Below are 15,960 nucleotides of genomic sequence, written 5' to 3'. Positions count from 1 at the left end.
AGGTGTGGGCTATTTCTGAGTTCTGTATACTGTTCCATTGATATATATGTCTGTTTTCAGGCCAACACCATGTTGTTTTGATTACTATGGTCTTGTAGTATAGTTTGATATTAAGTAGCATGATTCTTCCAACTTTGTTCTTCTTTCTCAAGATCACTGTTGCTATTTGGAGTCCACATAAATTTTTGTAATATTTGTAGTTCCACATAAATTTTTGGAACATTTGTTTTAGTTCTGTGAAATACGCCACTGGTATCTGCCATGGGGGGAGCGCCACATGTCGCTGCCTGGTCTGGGCAACAATTGCCGCGGGGATGTAATGCGCCACGGGGACGGAATGCATCGCGGGGAGCACAGCGCCCTGGGATCTGAGGGTTACTGTCCGGAGCCAGCTGAGATGGGAGCGCAGACTCTGAATCCCGCAGAGCCTGTCCCGGGGTTGTCGCGGATGGGTAGAATAAACACAAATAGTCACAAACACTTTTCTCTTTGCCAGGAGAGAGGGCATGGCTCTTCCTTCTAGTGGGGAAGGCCCCAAGCCCCTTTGTTCAAAGGCTTTTATTGAAAAGGTTATCAGTGGGGCTAGATAATAGGTATGCACAGCTTATTTCATTACATCAATATGTTAATGTATACAGAGAATAGATGATGTTTTGAAGGAAAAAAATGGCAGAAACACACGAATTTACATGTGTCTGAGAGGAGACTAGTAAACAAGAAAGATAAGTAAACATGAGAGTGGAGACAGCATAAGAATGCCAAAGGGTTTAAGGTTAGGGTCTGTGAATAATGTAAATTTCCTTCCCAGCATGAACTGGCTATCATATCTTTTGAGGGAGAAACAAAGCATACTTTCAAGAATTTACTCTTAGGCCTGATTCCCCCATGGGAACCACCAGATCCAGTTTAGGGCTGTCTTCAGTATTGTTTTGAGCCTGAGCCAGGTGGGGAGAGGGAGCCACCAAGAAACAAGGAGACTTCTTTCAGATAGAATGAGGACTCTGGCCATGTCCAAGCTGAGCCGAGGGGTGTGGGCCTTTTTGCCCTTTCTCTGTGTCCCCTAAGTCCTTGTCTGCTGCCCATACCTCCATACCAGCCGATGTCTGTCTTGGGTAGTTTTTCCTCATGAGAAAACTTACCCGTCATCAACAACTGACCATCACAGAGCCCAGCAGTGTGATGTGAGGGAGGCTGGGGCACAGCCCCTGCCTGGGAGACAGCTTTCGTCTCCGCAGTGACCTGTTTTCCCAAGGCCTCCTTGATTATTTCTAGCCTTGGGGCTCTCTCGCCTGTCGGTGGGGTTACAGTTCCTGAAACCAGACAGGGCGTTTCCCAACAGGTATCTTGATATAGGAATTGCATTGACTCTATGGATTGCTTTGGGTAGCATGGCCAGTTTAGTTATGTTAATTATTTTTTTATTATTTATAATCCTCACCCAAGGATATGTTAGAGAGAGAGGAAGAGGGAGAAAGAGAGAAAGAGACAGGCAGACAGGCAGAAACATCAACTGGTTGCCTTCTATATGTGCCCTGACAGGAGATCAAATTGACAACCTAGGTATGTGCCCTGACTGAAATAGAACCCACAACCTTTTGGTATGGAATGATGTTCTAACCAACTGAGCCACTCAGCCAGTGCATGTTAATTCTTCTTATCCATGATCCCCGTATATGATTCCACTTATTTGTATCTTCTTCAATGTCTTTATTTAGTGTCTTACAATTTTTCGAGTACAGGTCTTTTCCATTCTTAGTTAGATTTATTCCTAGGTCCTTTATTTTTTCTGAAGCAATTGTGAATGGGATTGTTTTCTTAGTTTCCCTCTCTGATAGTTCATTATTGGCCTATAACAAGGCAACAATGATTTCTGGATATTAATTTTGTATCCTGCTACTTTACTGAATTCTTTTATCAGTTCTAGTAGGGTTTTTTGGTGAAATTTTTAGGGGTCTCTATTTGCAGTATCATGTCGTCTGAATATAATGAGTTTTACTTCTTCCTTTCCAATTTGGATGCCGTTTGTTTCTTCTTGTGTGATTGCTGTGGCTAGGACATCCAGTAGTATGTTGAATCAGAGAGGTGAAAGCAGACATTCCCGTTTTGTTCGTAATCTTAAGGGGAAAGCTTGTAGTTTTTGCCCATTGAGGATGATGTTGGCTGTAGGTCTGTCATATATCGCTTTTATTAGGTTCAGGTATGTTCCCTCTATTTCCATTTGCTGATAGTTTCTATCATAAGTGAGTGCTGAATTTTATCAGATATTGTTTCTGCATCTATTGATATCATGTGGTTTTTATACTTCATTTTGCTTATCCAGTGTATCATGCTTATTGATTTGTAGATATTGTACCAACTTTGCATCCTTGGTATAAGTCCCACTTGATCATGGTGTGTGATCCTTTTAACGCATTGTTGGATTCAGTTTGCTAATTTTTTTTGTAGGATTTTAGCATGTATGTTCCTCAAGGGTATTGGCCTATAATTTTCATTCTTTGTAGTCTCTTTACCTGGTTTTGAAATTAGGATAATGCTGACCACATAAAATGAACTTGAGAATCACCCCTCTTCTTGAATTTCTTGGAATTGTTTGAGAATAGGTATTAGCTCTTTTCTGGTTGGGTGCTTTTTTTTCTACCTTGTTTTCCAAATTGCTGATTTGATCCTCTGTTTCATCCAACCTACTGTTTATTTCTTCCAGTGCATCCTTTATTTCAGTATTTCATTTTTCATTTCCAACTGGTTCTTTTTTATGGTTTCTATGTTCTTTTTCATGCTGTTGAGCATCCCTTATAATCATTACTTTGAACTATATATCTGATAAATTGCTTGCATCCATTTCATTTAGCTCTTCCTCTGGAGAATTCTCTTGTTTTTTTCCTTTGGGGCCTATTTATTTATCTCCCCATTTTGGCTGCCTCTTTGTGTTTGTTTCTATCTATTAGGTAGATCTTCTATGACTCCCAGGCTTGGGATGGTGGCCTTATGTAGTAGGTGTCCTGAAGGACCCAGCAGTGCAGTCTCCCTGATTATCTGAGCTGGGTGCGATAGGTATGTCCCTGGTGCGCTTTATGGAGGCCCTCCTGTTGTAATTGAGTCTTGATTGCTGTTGGCCTGTTTGTGCATGAGATTGACCTTCAGGCTGGCTGACTGTGAGGCTCAGCCCCTAACACAGCGTGAAAGCTGCTGTGCAGATGCTCATCACATGAAGCAGAATTCACCTCAGCAGGGTTTCGTGCCTGCTGAGCTCTCCTGTGGATATGCTGCTTGTGAAACTTATTGGATCCTACCTAGTCTGTTGTCATCTGAAGCTGGCCCCTGGGTGTATTGGTTCTGTAACAGTAGGAAATTGTAATAGTGGGAAATTGTAACCCACCTCACCATTCTTTTGACATTGTTTCTGTAAATGCTAACTCTGACTAGTATATAGCATATAGATAAACAGCATGTTTGTATAAGAATCCTAGGAACTAACTTCAGGAGATATGGATTTCAACCTTCGGGCATCCTAGTTCCAGAAGATTTGCAGACCTTCAGCCATGGAGCCTGGATGACATGAAGCCAGGATGAGTAACCAGGACGACGTACACTGGACCATCACTTGCTTTATTCGAATGGCCTGTGCTCATCTGTACATAGAGAATTTTTCAATCCCGTCCCTTGATCTCTTTGTACTATTTCCCCTCTCCCTCCTTATAAAAACCTTTGCCTGCATTGAGATATTAAGGTGGGTTTTGAGACAAGAGTCCCCCAACTTCCAGATGACCAACATCTGAATAAACCACCCTCCTTCACATCAGCATCTCCTTCTCAACTATTGTTTTTTTTAACTGGCAGACAGACCTGCATTTGGTTACACTTCCAGGGCTCTTCAGAAGGAACTCTGGTGCAGAACTATGTCAGACAGCCTCCTGTTACTGTCCCGGGGCAACTTGTTTGGAACTACCAGCAATCCACACCTCTGCTGGGCCAGGATGCATGCATAAAGGACCAAGCTGAGCTCCAAGGCTGGATTTTACCAACACCCAGCCCAGAGGCAGGTCAGCAAAAGTCTCAAAGCACCCAGAGATTTGCTTCCACCTGCAGCCTGCCTATTTGGCTTAGTCAGTGAAAGAGACTCCAGCTGTGCTCCTCAGCAGAGTATAATCACCACAGGGTGGGGTACAAGTGATCTCAGTAGGTGAGGCTACTGCTTCCCTCCAGGATGATGTTGCATGGAGGGGAGTGCTTTGCCTGACAAAGATGGCATCTGAGATATGGAGAATGACTCAGCACAAGAGTCCTGTCAGCTGACCTTTCTGCTCTCTCTCCAGCCATCTCTCCTCATGTGGCCCTAGTTCACATCTGCCAGAGCCCAGGGTGAGTGGCTATGAATGAAATTTTGTTCATTGGCCCTTTAAGAGGGTGGTTGTGTCTCTAACTGTTTCTCCCTGATGCAGAAACGCTGCTGCTTATCACATCCAGATATTACGTGGGCGCCTTTCCCGGTTCTGGTGCTCCAGGCTGTGAAGCCGAACTTGGCATTTAGACCCTGTACTTCTCAGGGGGAAGCCCCCACCCCACAGCTGAGAAATCCTTCCAGAACTTCAGCTGCTGCCTGTGGGGGCCTTGCCAGCCCTCTCACACCTCCCCACTTTCTACCAGTCTCAATGTGGCGTCTTCTGTAAGTCCTTGGTGATAAGGCTTCTCTCCAGCTAGTCTTCAGTTGGTTGTTCAGGATGATTTTTCTATAATGTAGTTTTAAATCCAGTTTGGTAATGGGAGGAGGTTAGTGTAGCTTTCACCTGATCCATGGCCATCTTGGATTTTGTAAAGCCAATTTTCTCCTTTGTGTGACTTTCTAAGTATATGTAACTTAACTAACAAGTTCAGCAAAAGCACCTGTGTTGGAAATAATGGAGGCTTAATCCATCTCAAATTTCATTACCTCTAGATATAATTTAAACATGATAATACTAGTCATGGTTTTCCGGTCTTATCTCCATGTATGTCATATGTAGCATGTATAAGAAACACTAGTAATATAAAATGGTAACATATTTTCCAGCTCTTCCTTCTTTTTCCACATACACAAATTTATTTATCACAGATTTTTAAATTCTGGTTTACCTTTGCTCAGGGTACTGTTATCCATTTTACGATAAAATGGTGTTTGTTAAAGTATAATTTTGCTAAATCCTGGGGTTGCTACAAACTCAATGAAGAAAATTGTAATGAGATTGAATCATAGTTTATAGATCTTTCTTACTTAGAATGGACCTTACTATCCTTGTAGTTGAAATCTTGTATTTCACATGACAGGTTTTGACTCCTGGAATTGTTAAATCATTTGTCCAAAGATGTAGTTGATGAGATAGTCAGAATTGGTCTTATGATTTACAAACTAACACTCTTCACCCCACCACACTATCTAAGTCAGGAAGCACCCAAAATACTGTTTCAAAAATAGCACACTTATAAACTTTTGAATGCACGTTTGTTTTTCATTTAATAAAAATGATAAAAATAGCTTTGAAAGTACACAAAGATAGATAGAATATTTATTGCAGCATTTTTGTAATTAAAAATGGAAATAATCTAAATATCCCTCAATCTGGAATTGATCAATTCCATAAATAAATGGTACATCGATCAATAAGGTGTTATGTGCCTGTTAAAAATTGAGATTGATTTATATGTTCTGATATGAAAAGGTAAATTGATAAGTAAAAACTGCAAGGTACAGAAGAAAAAGTATAATATTAAGTCATTGTATTTAAAAATAAATATAAAATATGTAGGTTTGATAAATATAAAATAGTTATGGAACTATAGCCCAGGATCTTAACAGGGGCTGTTACTTCTTGAAAATAAAAAAGGAAAAAGGAAGGGAAACTCTTTTTTATCGTATACCCTTCTTTATGTTACTCTTAGAATAATAGTAATAACTTGTAAGAGTAAATCGAGAACTATTCATAAAAAATTTTAAAACCTGAAAATAAAACTACATACTGCTTATAGAGTCATACACATGTAATGAAAGTATAGAAAAGTGATTATGTCTGGGGAAAGAAGGAGACCAAATATTGGGGGAATGAGTATATATCTTTTAAAAATACCTGAATTAAATATAGCAAACTAGTAAGAACTTAATAAAGCTGATCAGTTACAACTTGATAAGCTGATGTTAATTATATTTTTTTGTATTCTTACTTGTCTGTTTTAAATATTTTGTAATAATAAAATCGAGCATGGGATTCCAAGAAGTAAAAGTTAAATACAGAAGAAATGACCTAATAAGTTACTAAGCGATATGAGTTGCAGAATTATGTGTATTGTTTAAAATTAATGCATGCAATGATAAAAAAAACACAAAACACACATATACTTACATGTACATGGCAAATATTTGAAAAGGATACAAACCTACATTTAATAGCAGTCACCCCCTGCAAAATGTCCTTGTGGAGAGAAGAAATAGAGAATGAATTTTAACTTTTTTACTTCATATATGTATACATTTGCTTTTTACAATGAGCATGTATTAGTTTTGTAATTCAAAAAATAAATATTTCAGTCCTGGCTGGTGTGGCTCAGTGGATTGAGTGCCAGCCTGAGAACTGAAATGTGGCTGGCTTGATTCCTGGTCGGGGCATGTGCGTGGGTTGCAGGCCAGGTCCCCAGTTGGAGGCAACTGATGGATGTGTCTCTGCCTCTCTTTCTCCCTCCCTTCCTCTCTCTAAAAATAAATAAAATAGTTTTAAAGAGTAAATATTTTGTTTATTTATTTTTAATTGAATTTACGGGGTGACATTGGTTAATAAAATTACAGAGGTTTTAGGCATACACTCCACAATACATTATCTGTATATTGAATTATGTGTTCGCCACCCCAAGTGAAGTTTCCTTCCATCATCATATATATTATGGGATAGTATAAGTGGTGAAAATGAATAAACTACTTGCTTTGTGCATCATCATGAATAGATCACAAAAACATAATATTGAGCAGAGAGAAAGTAAGTTAGCAACAACAAAAATTGTCCATTCGCACGATGTTCAAAAACAGACAAATTTAAAATTGTACAGTTTTAGGAAATACACTTAGATGGGAAAGTAATTTTTTTTATTTCAATCATTTTATTTATTTATTTATTTTACTTTTTAATATTTTTTTATTGAGAGAGAGAGAGAAAGACATTGATATGAAAAAGAAACGTTGATCAGTTGCTTCCCATATGTGCCTCAACCAGAGATTGAGTCTGCAACCTAGGTACATGCCCTAACCAGAAATCCAACATACAACCTTTCAGTGAACAGGATGATGCTCCAACCAATGGAGCCACCTGTCCAGTGCTTTAATCATTTTTAATGAGAAAGTCATTTTTTAAATGTAAGGGAAAGATAAACACCAAATTCCCAATTGTGTCTGCTTGGAGTGGAGTGGTACAGAGGGGAGATCAAGGTGGGAACAGAGGGTGCTTGGGAAATACTAGCAGTATTCTCCTTCTAAAGCTGCATGATAAGCTCATGGATAGGCATGTTATTACTATTAAAAATGTACATATTTAGTGTATGCACTGTTTCAAATATATACCTCATCATAAAATTTAAAAGGTGATATGTGAAATAGCTAAGTTGTCAGTTATTAATTTCAACAAAAAGCATTCTATGAAACAATAATGGTGATAATATTACCTAATATTTATATATACCTTTAAGATTACAAAATGCTTTCACATATATTTCATTTGTTTCTCACAACAATCTTGCCCAGGTAGGTAATATCATCCCACATTTTTGTTAAAAAACATGTTGAGATACAGAAAAATCATTAACTTCCTCCTCCAACCACATTAATGTCAGGAAAGGAAAACCCTAAATTTCTAATACCAACACACAACAGCTGCCTATACCTTATGTTTAAATGTGTGCATATATTATTAGTATTCCTGGGCCTATGTCTGAATTATAGTAATAACTAACATTAGCTAAGTACTGAGTGCTGTTCTACATGGTTATGTGCATTATATCATTAATCCTCCCAAGAAATGGGTACTATTATTATCCTGCCCATTTTACAGGATGCAGAAACTGATACAATGTCATTAAGTAAATTTCTCACTGTCACAAGTGGCAGACATGGAGCTAAGCATCTTTAAGCCCAGGCCTTTAACCAATATGCATCTCTGCCTCAATAATTCATTTCTTCTCCCTCAGATTTCTCTATCTAGAAAATGGACAGAATATTTCAGAGTTTTAGCAATTACAGTAGATCCTCATTACTCATGGGTTCCATATATATGAATTTTCCTATTCACTAAAATCTATTTGTAACCACAAAATCAATTTCCACTGAACTTTCACAGTGTTTCCTGGACATGTGCAGGGTGACGAAGGAACAGGAGTCACTGGACATGTGCTTACACAGCTGAGGTCAAGCAAGGGGGCACTCTGTGACTTCCTGTTTCAGTTTTTATATTTAAGTAAGCGTCCTTTAGCGTCTAGGTCAATTTAGTGCCAAAGTTTTTGCAATTTTGTGCTTTTTGTTGGTGATGTTGCCATTTAAAATGGCCTCCAATCATAGTGCTAGAATGCTGTGTAGTGTTCCTAAATATAAGAGGGCTGTGATGTCCCTTATAGAGAAAATACCTGTTAGATAAATCTCACTGGGGCATGAATGAAATTTACTATTGTTGGTGGAGAGGTCAATGTTAATGAATCAATAATATGTCAACAATATATTTCAACAATTAAAATGTCTTTAAATAAAGACACACATAAAACAAGGTGGATAATTGACTATGAGCATTCACAGAGAGCATAGTGGCTAGGAGCATACGTTCTGAAGGTCAACTACCTGGTTCTAATTCTGCCATTACATAGTGGTGTGAACATGGACAGCTTACTAGTCTTCCTGCATCATCCGTGTCCTTTTTGACAATAAGGTACTAATATTAGTACCTATCTCATCATTGAAGTGTTGTGAAAGTTCAATAACGTACAGTCAATGAAGTACTTAGCACAGTGGTAAAAAGCCCTCAATGTTTAAGTTATTACTATTATTAATACTAATTTACACCTGAAAATAAGAATTATTGCATTTGTTTAGGTAAATATAAAACATTCACACATTCATTATTAGTATTTCAGAAGCTATACAGCAGAGAAGATAACTAAAATGGAGTTACCATTTCAACACCATTTCCCCCTAACTGGCTGAGAAAGGTGACTAATGAAAAATGAATTGAAGAGATTTAGAAGGAGCTTTTATTTCACCTGAAATGGGTGTGTGATTTATAATAAGAAATTTATATCCTGGTCTCTGCCCTCTGTTCCTGACTTAGGACTCCAAAAACCTTGTAAGTTCCAGTCTAATGAGAGCACTGGAAATATCTTTTGTTCTAGTATTTGGTCTTTGGTCTCCGTTCATGACACAGGGCTCCTGAAAGCCTTGTCGTTTCCTAAATGATGGGGGTATGTTTTGTTATAATGAGGCAGCGTGGGGTGGGCTGCCGGATGGGTCCAGGATGAGGGGTGGTCAGTCAGTGGAAAGACCATTCCACAATTAGAAGCTTAAAATTTTTAGGACCTGCCCCCCCCCCCCAAATTCTTTTGAGAAGGGAAAACGGCTGAAAATGGAGTTAATGATTGATCATATCTACATAATGAAGCCTCCATAAAATCTCAAAAGCACAGGGTTTGGAGAGCTTCGAGGAGGGTGAACATATCCGCACTGAGAGAGAGACGCAGCCCCAGCTCCGCAGGGACAGAAGCGCCTGTGCTCGGTGGGCTCCCAGACCTCCCTTCTTCAACTGTCTGTTCCCCGATATCCTTTGTCGTATCTTTCAGTAATCCGCTATGTGTACGTTAAGCGTTACCCTGAGTCCCATGAGCCCCGCGGGCCCATAATTAAATCTAAGGGCGGGGCAGCGGGATGGTGATTGTGGAAACCTCTGATTTGTAGCCAAGTAGGGCTGAAGTTGTAGCTCACCTGGGAACCTACCAGTAGAGATCAGCATCTTGGGTGGGGGGACAGGCTTGTGGGACCGAAGCCGTAAAATGTGATATCTGACACTTTCTGCAGTTAGACAGTGTTAGAGTTGAGTTAAATTCTGTGAAATGCAGCTGGACTCAGAGAATTGTGGTACAGGAGAAATAAAAACTCACACATTTGGTTACCAGAGTGTCAGGGTGGTGTCAGCTGTGTGAAAGGAAAGAGGACACACTGGAGATGACCAACTGAGTATTTCCCTGCACAAAGGGTAGAAACGATTGGTTTTCTAACCCAGTACATTTGTATAGCACCACATTGTTTTTACATGCATATTCTTGGACGTGAAATGGAGAAGGAAAGGCAAAGGAGAAATACAATGAAGAAGACATTTTCTAAATAATCCACAAATAAGATAGCTAACCTAAAATATCAAAATTTACTCAAAAACTTATCTGGATCTACAAAATGTATGAGAGCCATCTACCCCTCAATAGTTCTGAATCCTGTCCTCTCCCCACAAAGTTCCTATAGCTTCTCATTAGGTTAGATGTACACAACTGAAGCCTCGTCCCTTTGTCCACTTTCATTTTTTTGTAACTAAACTCACAAAAAGTGTTAATTAAACTCGGTTTACTACCCCTTCAGTCTCCCTTCCTTGGCTGTCCCAGATATATACAACAATACAAAATCAATAGCCAAAAAATTAATAGAAGAAGCAAAGTTAGTTAAATTTTCTTTAAACAACTCAGATTTGAATGATTTTTTTACACCCAACATGACTGATTTCTTCAAGATCTAAGTATAAGTCCACTGGATATTTGTTGTTATAAGGACATTAGATAGTATGTTAGTATACAGTTTTTTAAATTTGATTTTCAAGTGAATTACTTTAGTTTCTCAGTGGCTTTCTTCTTCAATTTGTGTTCCTACTTGGTTTTACTATAACTACGTACATAATTAGGCAGTTATGCTATAGAGAGCAGAGAGTACAGCTAATCTACATCCTTGAGTGCCATGTGTTTTGACAAAAAGATAACTTGCTACATTTCCAAGATGAGGGACTAGTTTTGCTCTAATGGATAACTAGAAGCCACATTAATTTTTTGGTGTAATAATTGCTAACATTTATTGAATGCCATCACTGTTTTAAGCACTTGCATGTATTAATTTATTCACAGTAACAATCCTATAGAATAGGTGCAGCAAATATTTGATTTAATCATTGCCCAGCCAGAAATACAGAAACCATTGCAGGTACTTCAAACAGGGTATTTAATACAGAATTTGGATACAAAAGTATTGGAAGGACTAGAAAAATGAATGAGAAGATGATAAAACTGCAGGAGGCTCCTTCCCTAAAATTGGAAGAGAAAAGTGGAAAAGGGTGTTACCTAGAATGGTTAACTGTGGGCTTGTCTTTGAGGCTGGGGGCTTTTTTCTGCTGCTTAGCAGAAATCTTGGAACTCACAGGCCTGCGGCTGCTGCTGAAACCACTAATCCTGCCAGAGCCCTCAGCTGCCAGCAGCTGCCACAGCCACCCCTGCATCCCCACTTTAAGAGCCCGCCAGAGTTTTCTGCCTCTGCAGAAACCAAAAGCTAAATGACTTCCCTTTCAGTCTCTCTCTCTCTCTCTCTCTCCCCCCTCCCAATCTCCCTCCCTCCCTCCCTCTCTCTCTTATGTGTAATAGTTTTAATGTTTATCCTCTTCTATAGTTTTTGTTCTTTTATTTTCAAAATAAATTTGCAATCTTTGTGCACGAACTAAGTTCCAGCATCAAAGGCAATGATTCCCCTTTCCCTTCACTCTCCCAAAGCACATGACCATGCCCCTCTGGCAGAGCCTTTTCAGATCCCGCTGGAGAGAAGCCCTAGGAAATGTAGCACCCAGGCTTCCAGTACAGAAACAGTATGAAAAGACGGGACTGGACTTGGGTATCAATAGATAATATTAGTACAATCCTCGTTTTGCAGGTGAGGAAATAAAAACACAGAGTTTGAATAACTTCTGTACATCATACAGCTAGCAAGTGGCAGAGCTGGGCTTCTAACTCAGGCCCCCTACTCACCTCTCATTATTCCTCAGTGTGTCCTGTTTACTCCAATGAAACTACTTCACTGTGACTTTCAGTTACGTTTGGGCTCACCTCCACCTTAACATGCACTCGTGTTTTCCCTTGCTTGAAATGCACTTTCAGCTTCTCTCCCCTGATCAAATGGGAGAATTATAGATTGTTAAAAGAAACCTTGAAGTATTTAATTGAAAATAAAATCTCTCATTCTTTTACCCTTTATACTTCTATATTATTTTAATTAATCTTTTTTATAGATATACGTTACTCTGATAATTAGATAATAACAGTGGAAATCAATAGATAAAACAATAAAACTCAACTCTTGGCATTTTTCTCAGGTCTTTTCCCCCAAAAATATTTCACAGTGATTTGACTGCAAACAGAGGAACAGATAGTAATTGTTTGGACAATAAGTTGATTAATGTGAATTGAAGCCCTTACCACAGACAAGAATGTTCAAATATTTTTGACCCAAATAAACTTCAGTTCATATGCAAATGTGTAAAAGAACAATATGGGTGAGAATTCTTCATGATATATAGTTTAAGCAAGAATCATTGCTCAAGGTCCCACTTCAGTCTTATGCTTTGTTTCATGATGAAACACAATCTAATTCCCCAGACTTCTGTTCACACCCCAATGCCTACATTACTTTCCCACCCACCTGCCTCTGACTATGCTCCACTTAAACACTCTAAACAGCTTGTCATCTTTTTCTGCCTATAGGATTCCTGTAATTTTTTTAAGGACCTGCTCAGATCTTATTTCTACGGTAGACTCTTAGATTGCCCCAAGCTAAATACGTCCAGATCTATTGTAAAAGTAGACAATTATAATGGTGGGAAATTGTAACCCATCCCACCATTCTTTTGACATTGTTTCTGTAAGTGCTTATTTTGACTAATATGTAGCTTATAGATGAACAGCATGGTTGTAACATGTATAAAAGACCCATAGACAAAGACAACAGGTGCGAGAGGCTAGGGAAGGGATTGAATGTAGGAGGTCAAGGGTGGGTAAGGCAGGAGAAGGTAATGGGGTAAAAATGGGGACAACTATAATTGAACAACAATATAAAAAAGAACCCTAGAAACTAACTTCAAAAGATACCGACTCCGACCTTCAAGCATCCCAGCTCTGGGACCTTCATCCATGGAGCCAGGATAACATAAAGTCAAGAAGACAGGAAGCCAGGATGACTAAACCAGGACCATCGGTTGCCTTATCAGAATAGACTGTGCTTATCTACACACAGAAAATTTTTTAATCCCCTCCCTTTATTTCTTTGTGCTGCTCCCCTTTTTCCTCCTTGTAAAAACCTTGGCCTGCAATGAGATGTGCAGATGAGCTTTGAGACATGAGTGTCTTATTTTCCCAGGAAATGGGCTTTTAGACATGAGACCCCCATTTTCCACGTGGTCAGCACCTGAAAATAAAAAACTTTCTTTTACATCAGCACCTGCTTCTTGCGTATTGGCTTTTGTTTAGCAGGGAGCTGGACCTGCATTTTGGTTATACTGTTATATTCTAGTTTTACTTCTATTTTTATTTATATCATTATAGTCTGAATTGTATTACCGTTTGTGTGTGTGTATGTATGGGTGCATATTTCTACGAAATTGTGAGTCTCAGGAGATAAGGCAATACTTGAGTTTATCTGATTTTGGCATGACACATTTCTTTACACATATTAAGCATTTAAGAGATGTTATTTGAGATTAATTAGGGACTTCCAGCCAAGATGGAGGCATAGGTAGATACACATTGCCTTCTCGCACAACCAAAAGAAGAATAACAACAAATTTAAAAACAAAAAATAACCAGAACTGCCAGAAAATCAAATTTTATGGAAGTCCGACAACCAAGGAATTAAAGAAGAAACACTCATCCAGACTGGTAGGAGGAGTGGGGATGGGCAGCCGGGGCAGAGAGGATGCGCAGCAAGGTGGTGGCTGGAGGACAGGGTGGACGAAATGGCAGCTGGTGTACGGGGTGGTCCCACATTTGGATGCGGATAAACCAGGAGGAACAGCTGGGTAGCGAGGCAGACCAGCAACCCAGAGTTCCAGTGCATGAAAAGAAAGCCTCAAAACCTCTGGCTCTGTGGTGGTTATGGTAGCAGGAGAAACTCCCAGCCTCCCAGGAAAGTTCATTGGAGCGATCCACAGGGTCCTAGAATGTACACAAACCCACCCACCTGGGAATCAGCACTAGAAGGGCTCAATTTGCTTGTGGGTAGTGGGGGAAGTGGCTGAAAGTGGGCCAAGAGCTAAACAAGTAACATTGTTCCCTCTCAGACCCCTCCCCCACATACAGCTCCACAAGGCAGTCTCCTAGGTTGCCCCACCCTGGTTAATACCTAAAGCTTTGCCCCTTCCAATGTAGCAGGCATGTTGAGACCAAAAAATATGGCCCAAGTGAAAGAACAGATCAAAGCTCCAAAAATAGAACTAAGCAATGAACAGATAGCCAACCTATCAGATGCATAGTTCAAAACACTGGTAATCTGGATGCTCACACAATTGGTCAAGTATGGCCACAAAATGGAAGAAAAAGTGAAGGCTATGTAAAGTGAAATAAAGAAAAATATACAGGGAACCAACAGTAAAGGGAAGGAAACTGGAGCTCAAATCAATGATTTGGAGAAGAAGGAAGAAATAAACATTCAACCAGAACAGAATGAACAAAAAGGAATTCAAAAAAATGAGGAGAGGCTCAGGAACCTCTGGGACAACTTTATACTTTCCAACATCCAAATCACAGGGGGTGCCAGAAGCAGAAGAGGAAGAGCAAGAAATTTGAATCTTATTTAAAAAAAAATAATTAAGGAGAACTTCCCCAGTCTAGCCAAAGGAATAGACTTCCATGAGACCAAGAACACTCAGAGAGTCCCAAAAAAGTTGGACCCAAGGAAGCACACACCAAGGCACATCATAATTACATTCTCCAAGGTTAAAGATAAGTAGAGAATCAAAAGCAGCAAGACAAAAGAAGACAGTTACGTACAAAGGAGTTCCCGTAAGACTACTAGCTGATTTCTCAAGAGAAATCTTGCAGGCAAGAAGGGGCTGAAAAGAAGTATTCAAAGTCATGAAAGACAAGGACCTCCATCCAAGATTACTCTATCCAGCAAAGCTATCATTTAGAATGGAAGGGCAGATAGAGTGCTTCCCAGATAAGGTAAATTTAAAGGAGTTCATCATCACCAAGCCCTTGTTATATGAAATGTTAAAGGGACTTTTCTAAGAAAAAGATGAAGATCAAAAACTATGAGCAGTAAAATGACAATAAACTCACAACTGTCAACAACTGGACCTAAAAAACAAAAACAAACTAAGCAAACACCTAGAACGGGAACAGAATCACAGAAATGGAGATCAGAGGGGAAGAGGAGGGGGAAGAATGGGGGGAATGGTACAGGAAATAGAAGCATAAATAGTAGGTACAAAATAGACAGGGGGAGGTTAAGAATAGCATAGGAAATGAAGAAGCAGAAGAACTTATATGTATGACCCATGGACATGAACTAAGGGGGGTTGGGGAATGCTGGGGGGAGAGGGGGTGCAGGGCAGAGGGGAATAAAGGGGAGAGAAGATTAAAAGAAAAGAGATTAATTACATGAAGTTGTGCAAGTCACTGCCCCCAACCATTCCTGACCCCAGCCCTCACAGACCATAGGTCATTTTGGTGTATTTCGAAAACAAAACAAAAACAGGAACAAACACAAAGTGTGTAGCTTATGTAAAGACATTCTTTCTAATCATGCTCTGTCCTGAAAAAAATTTCTGAGAAGGATGTTTGCCCACTTCTGTTTTTTACTCTCTTTATCTGATACATTTAGAAATGACTCACTTTGGAACTCCTCCTATAAAGTCAAAGAGCAGACAAAAACATGGCATTTAATTTACCAAC

Source organism: Pteronotus mesoamericanus, unplaced genomic scaffold (assembly GCF_021234165.1).
Source record: "Pteronotus mesoamericanus isolate MK-2021 breed Mesoamerican mustached bat unplaced genomic scaffold, CSHL_Meso_final scaffold_21, whole genome shotgun sequence".
NCBI classification, from domain to species: Eukaryota; Metazoa; Chordata; class Mammalia; order Chiroptera; family Mormoopidae; genus Pteronotus; species Pteronotus mesoamericanus.
The sequence above is the reverse complement of the archived record's forward strand: the minus strand, read 5'-3'. Positions refer to the sequence as shown.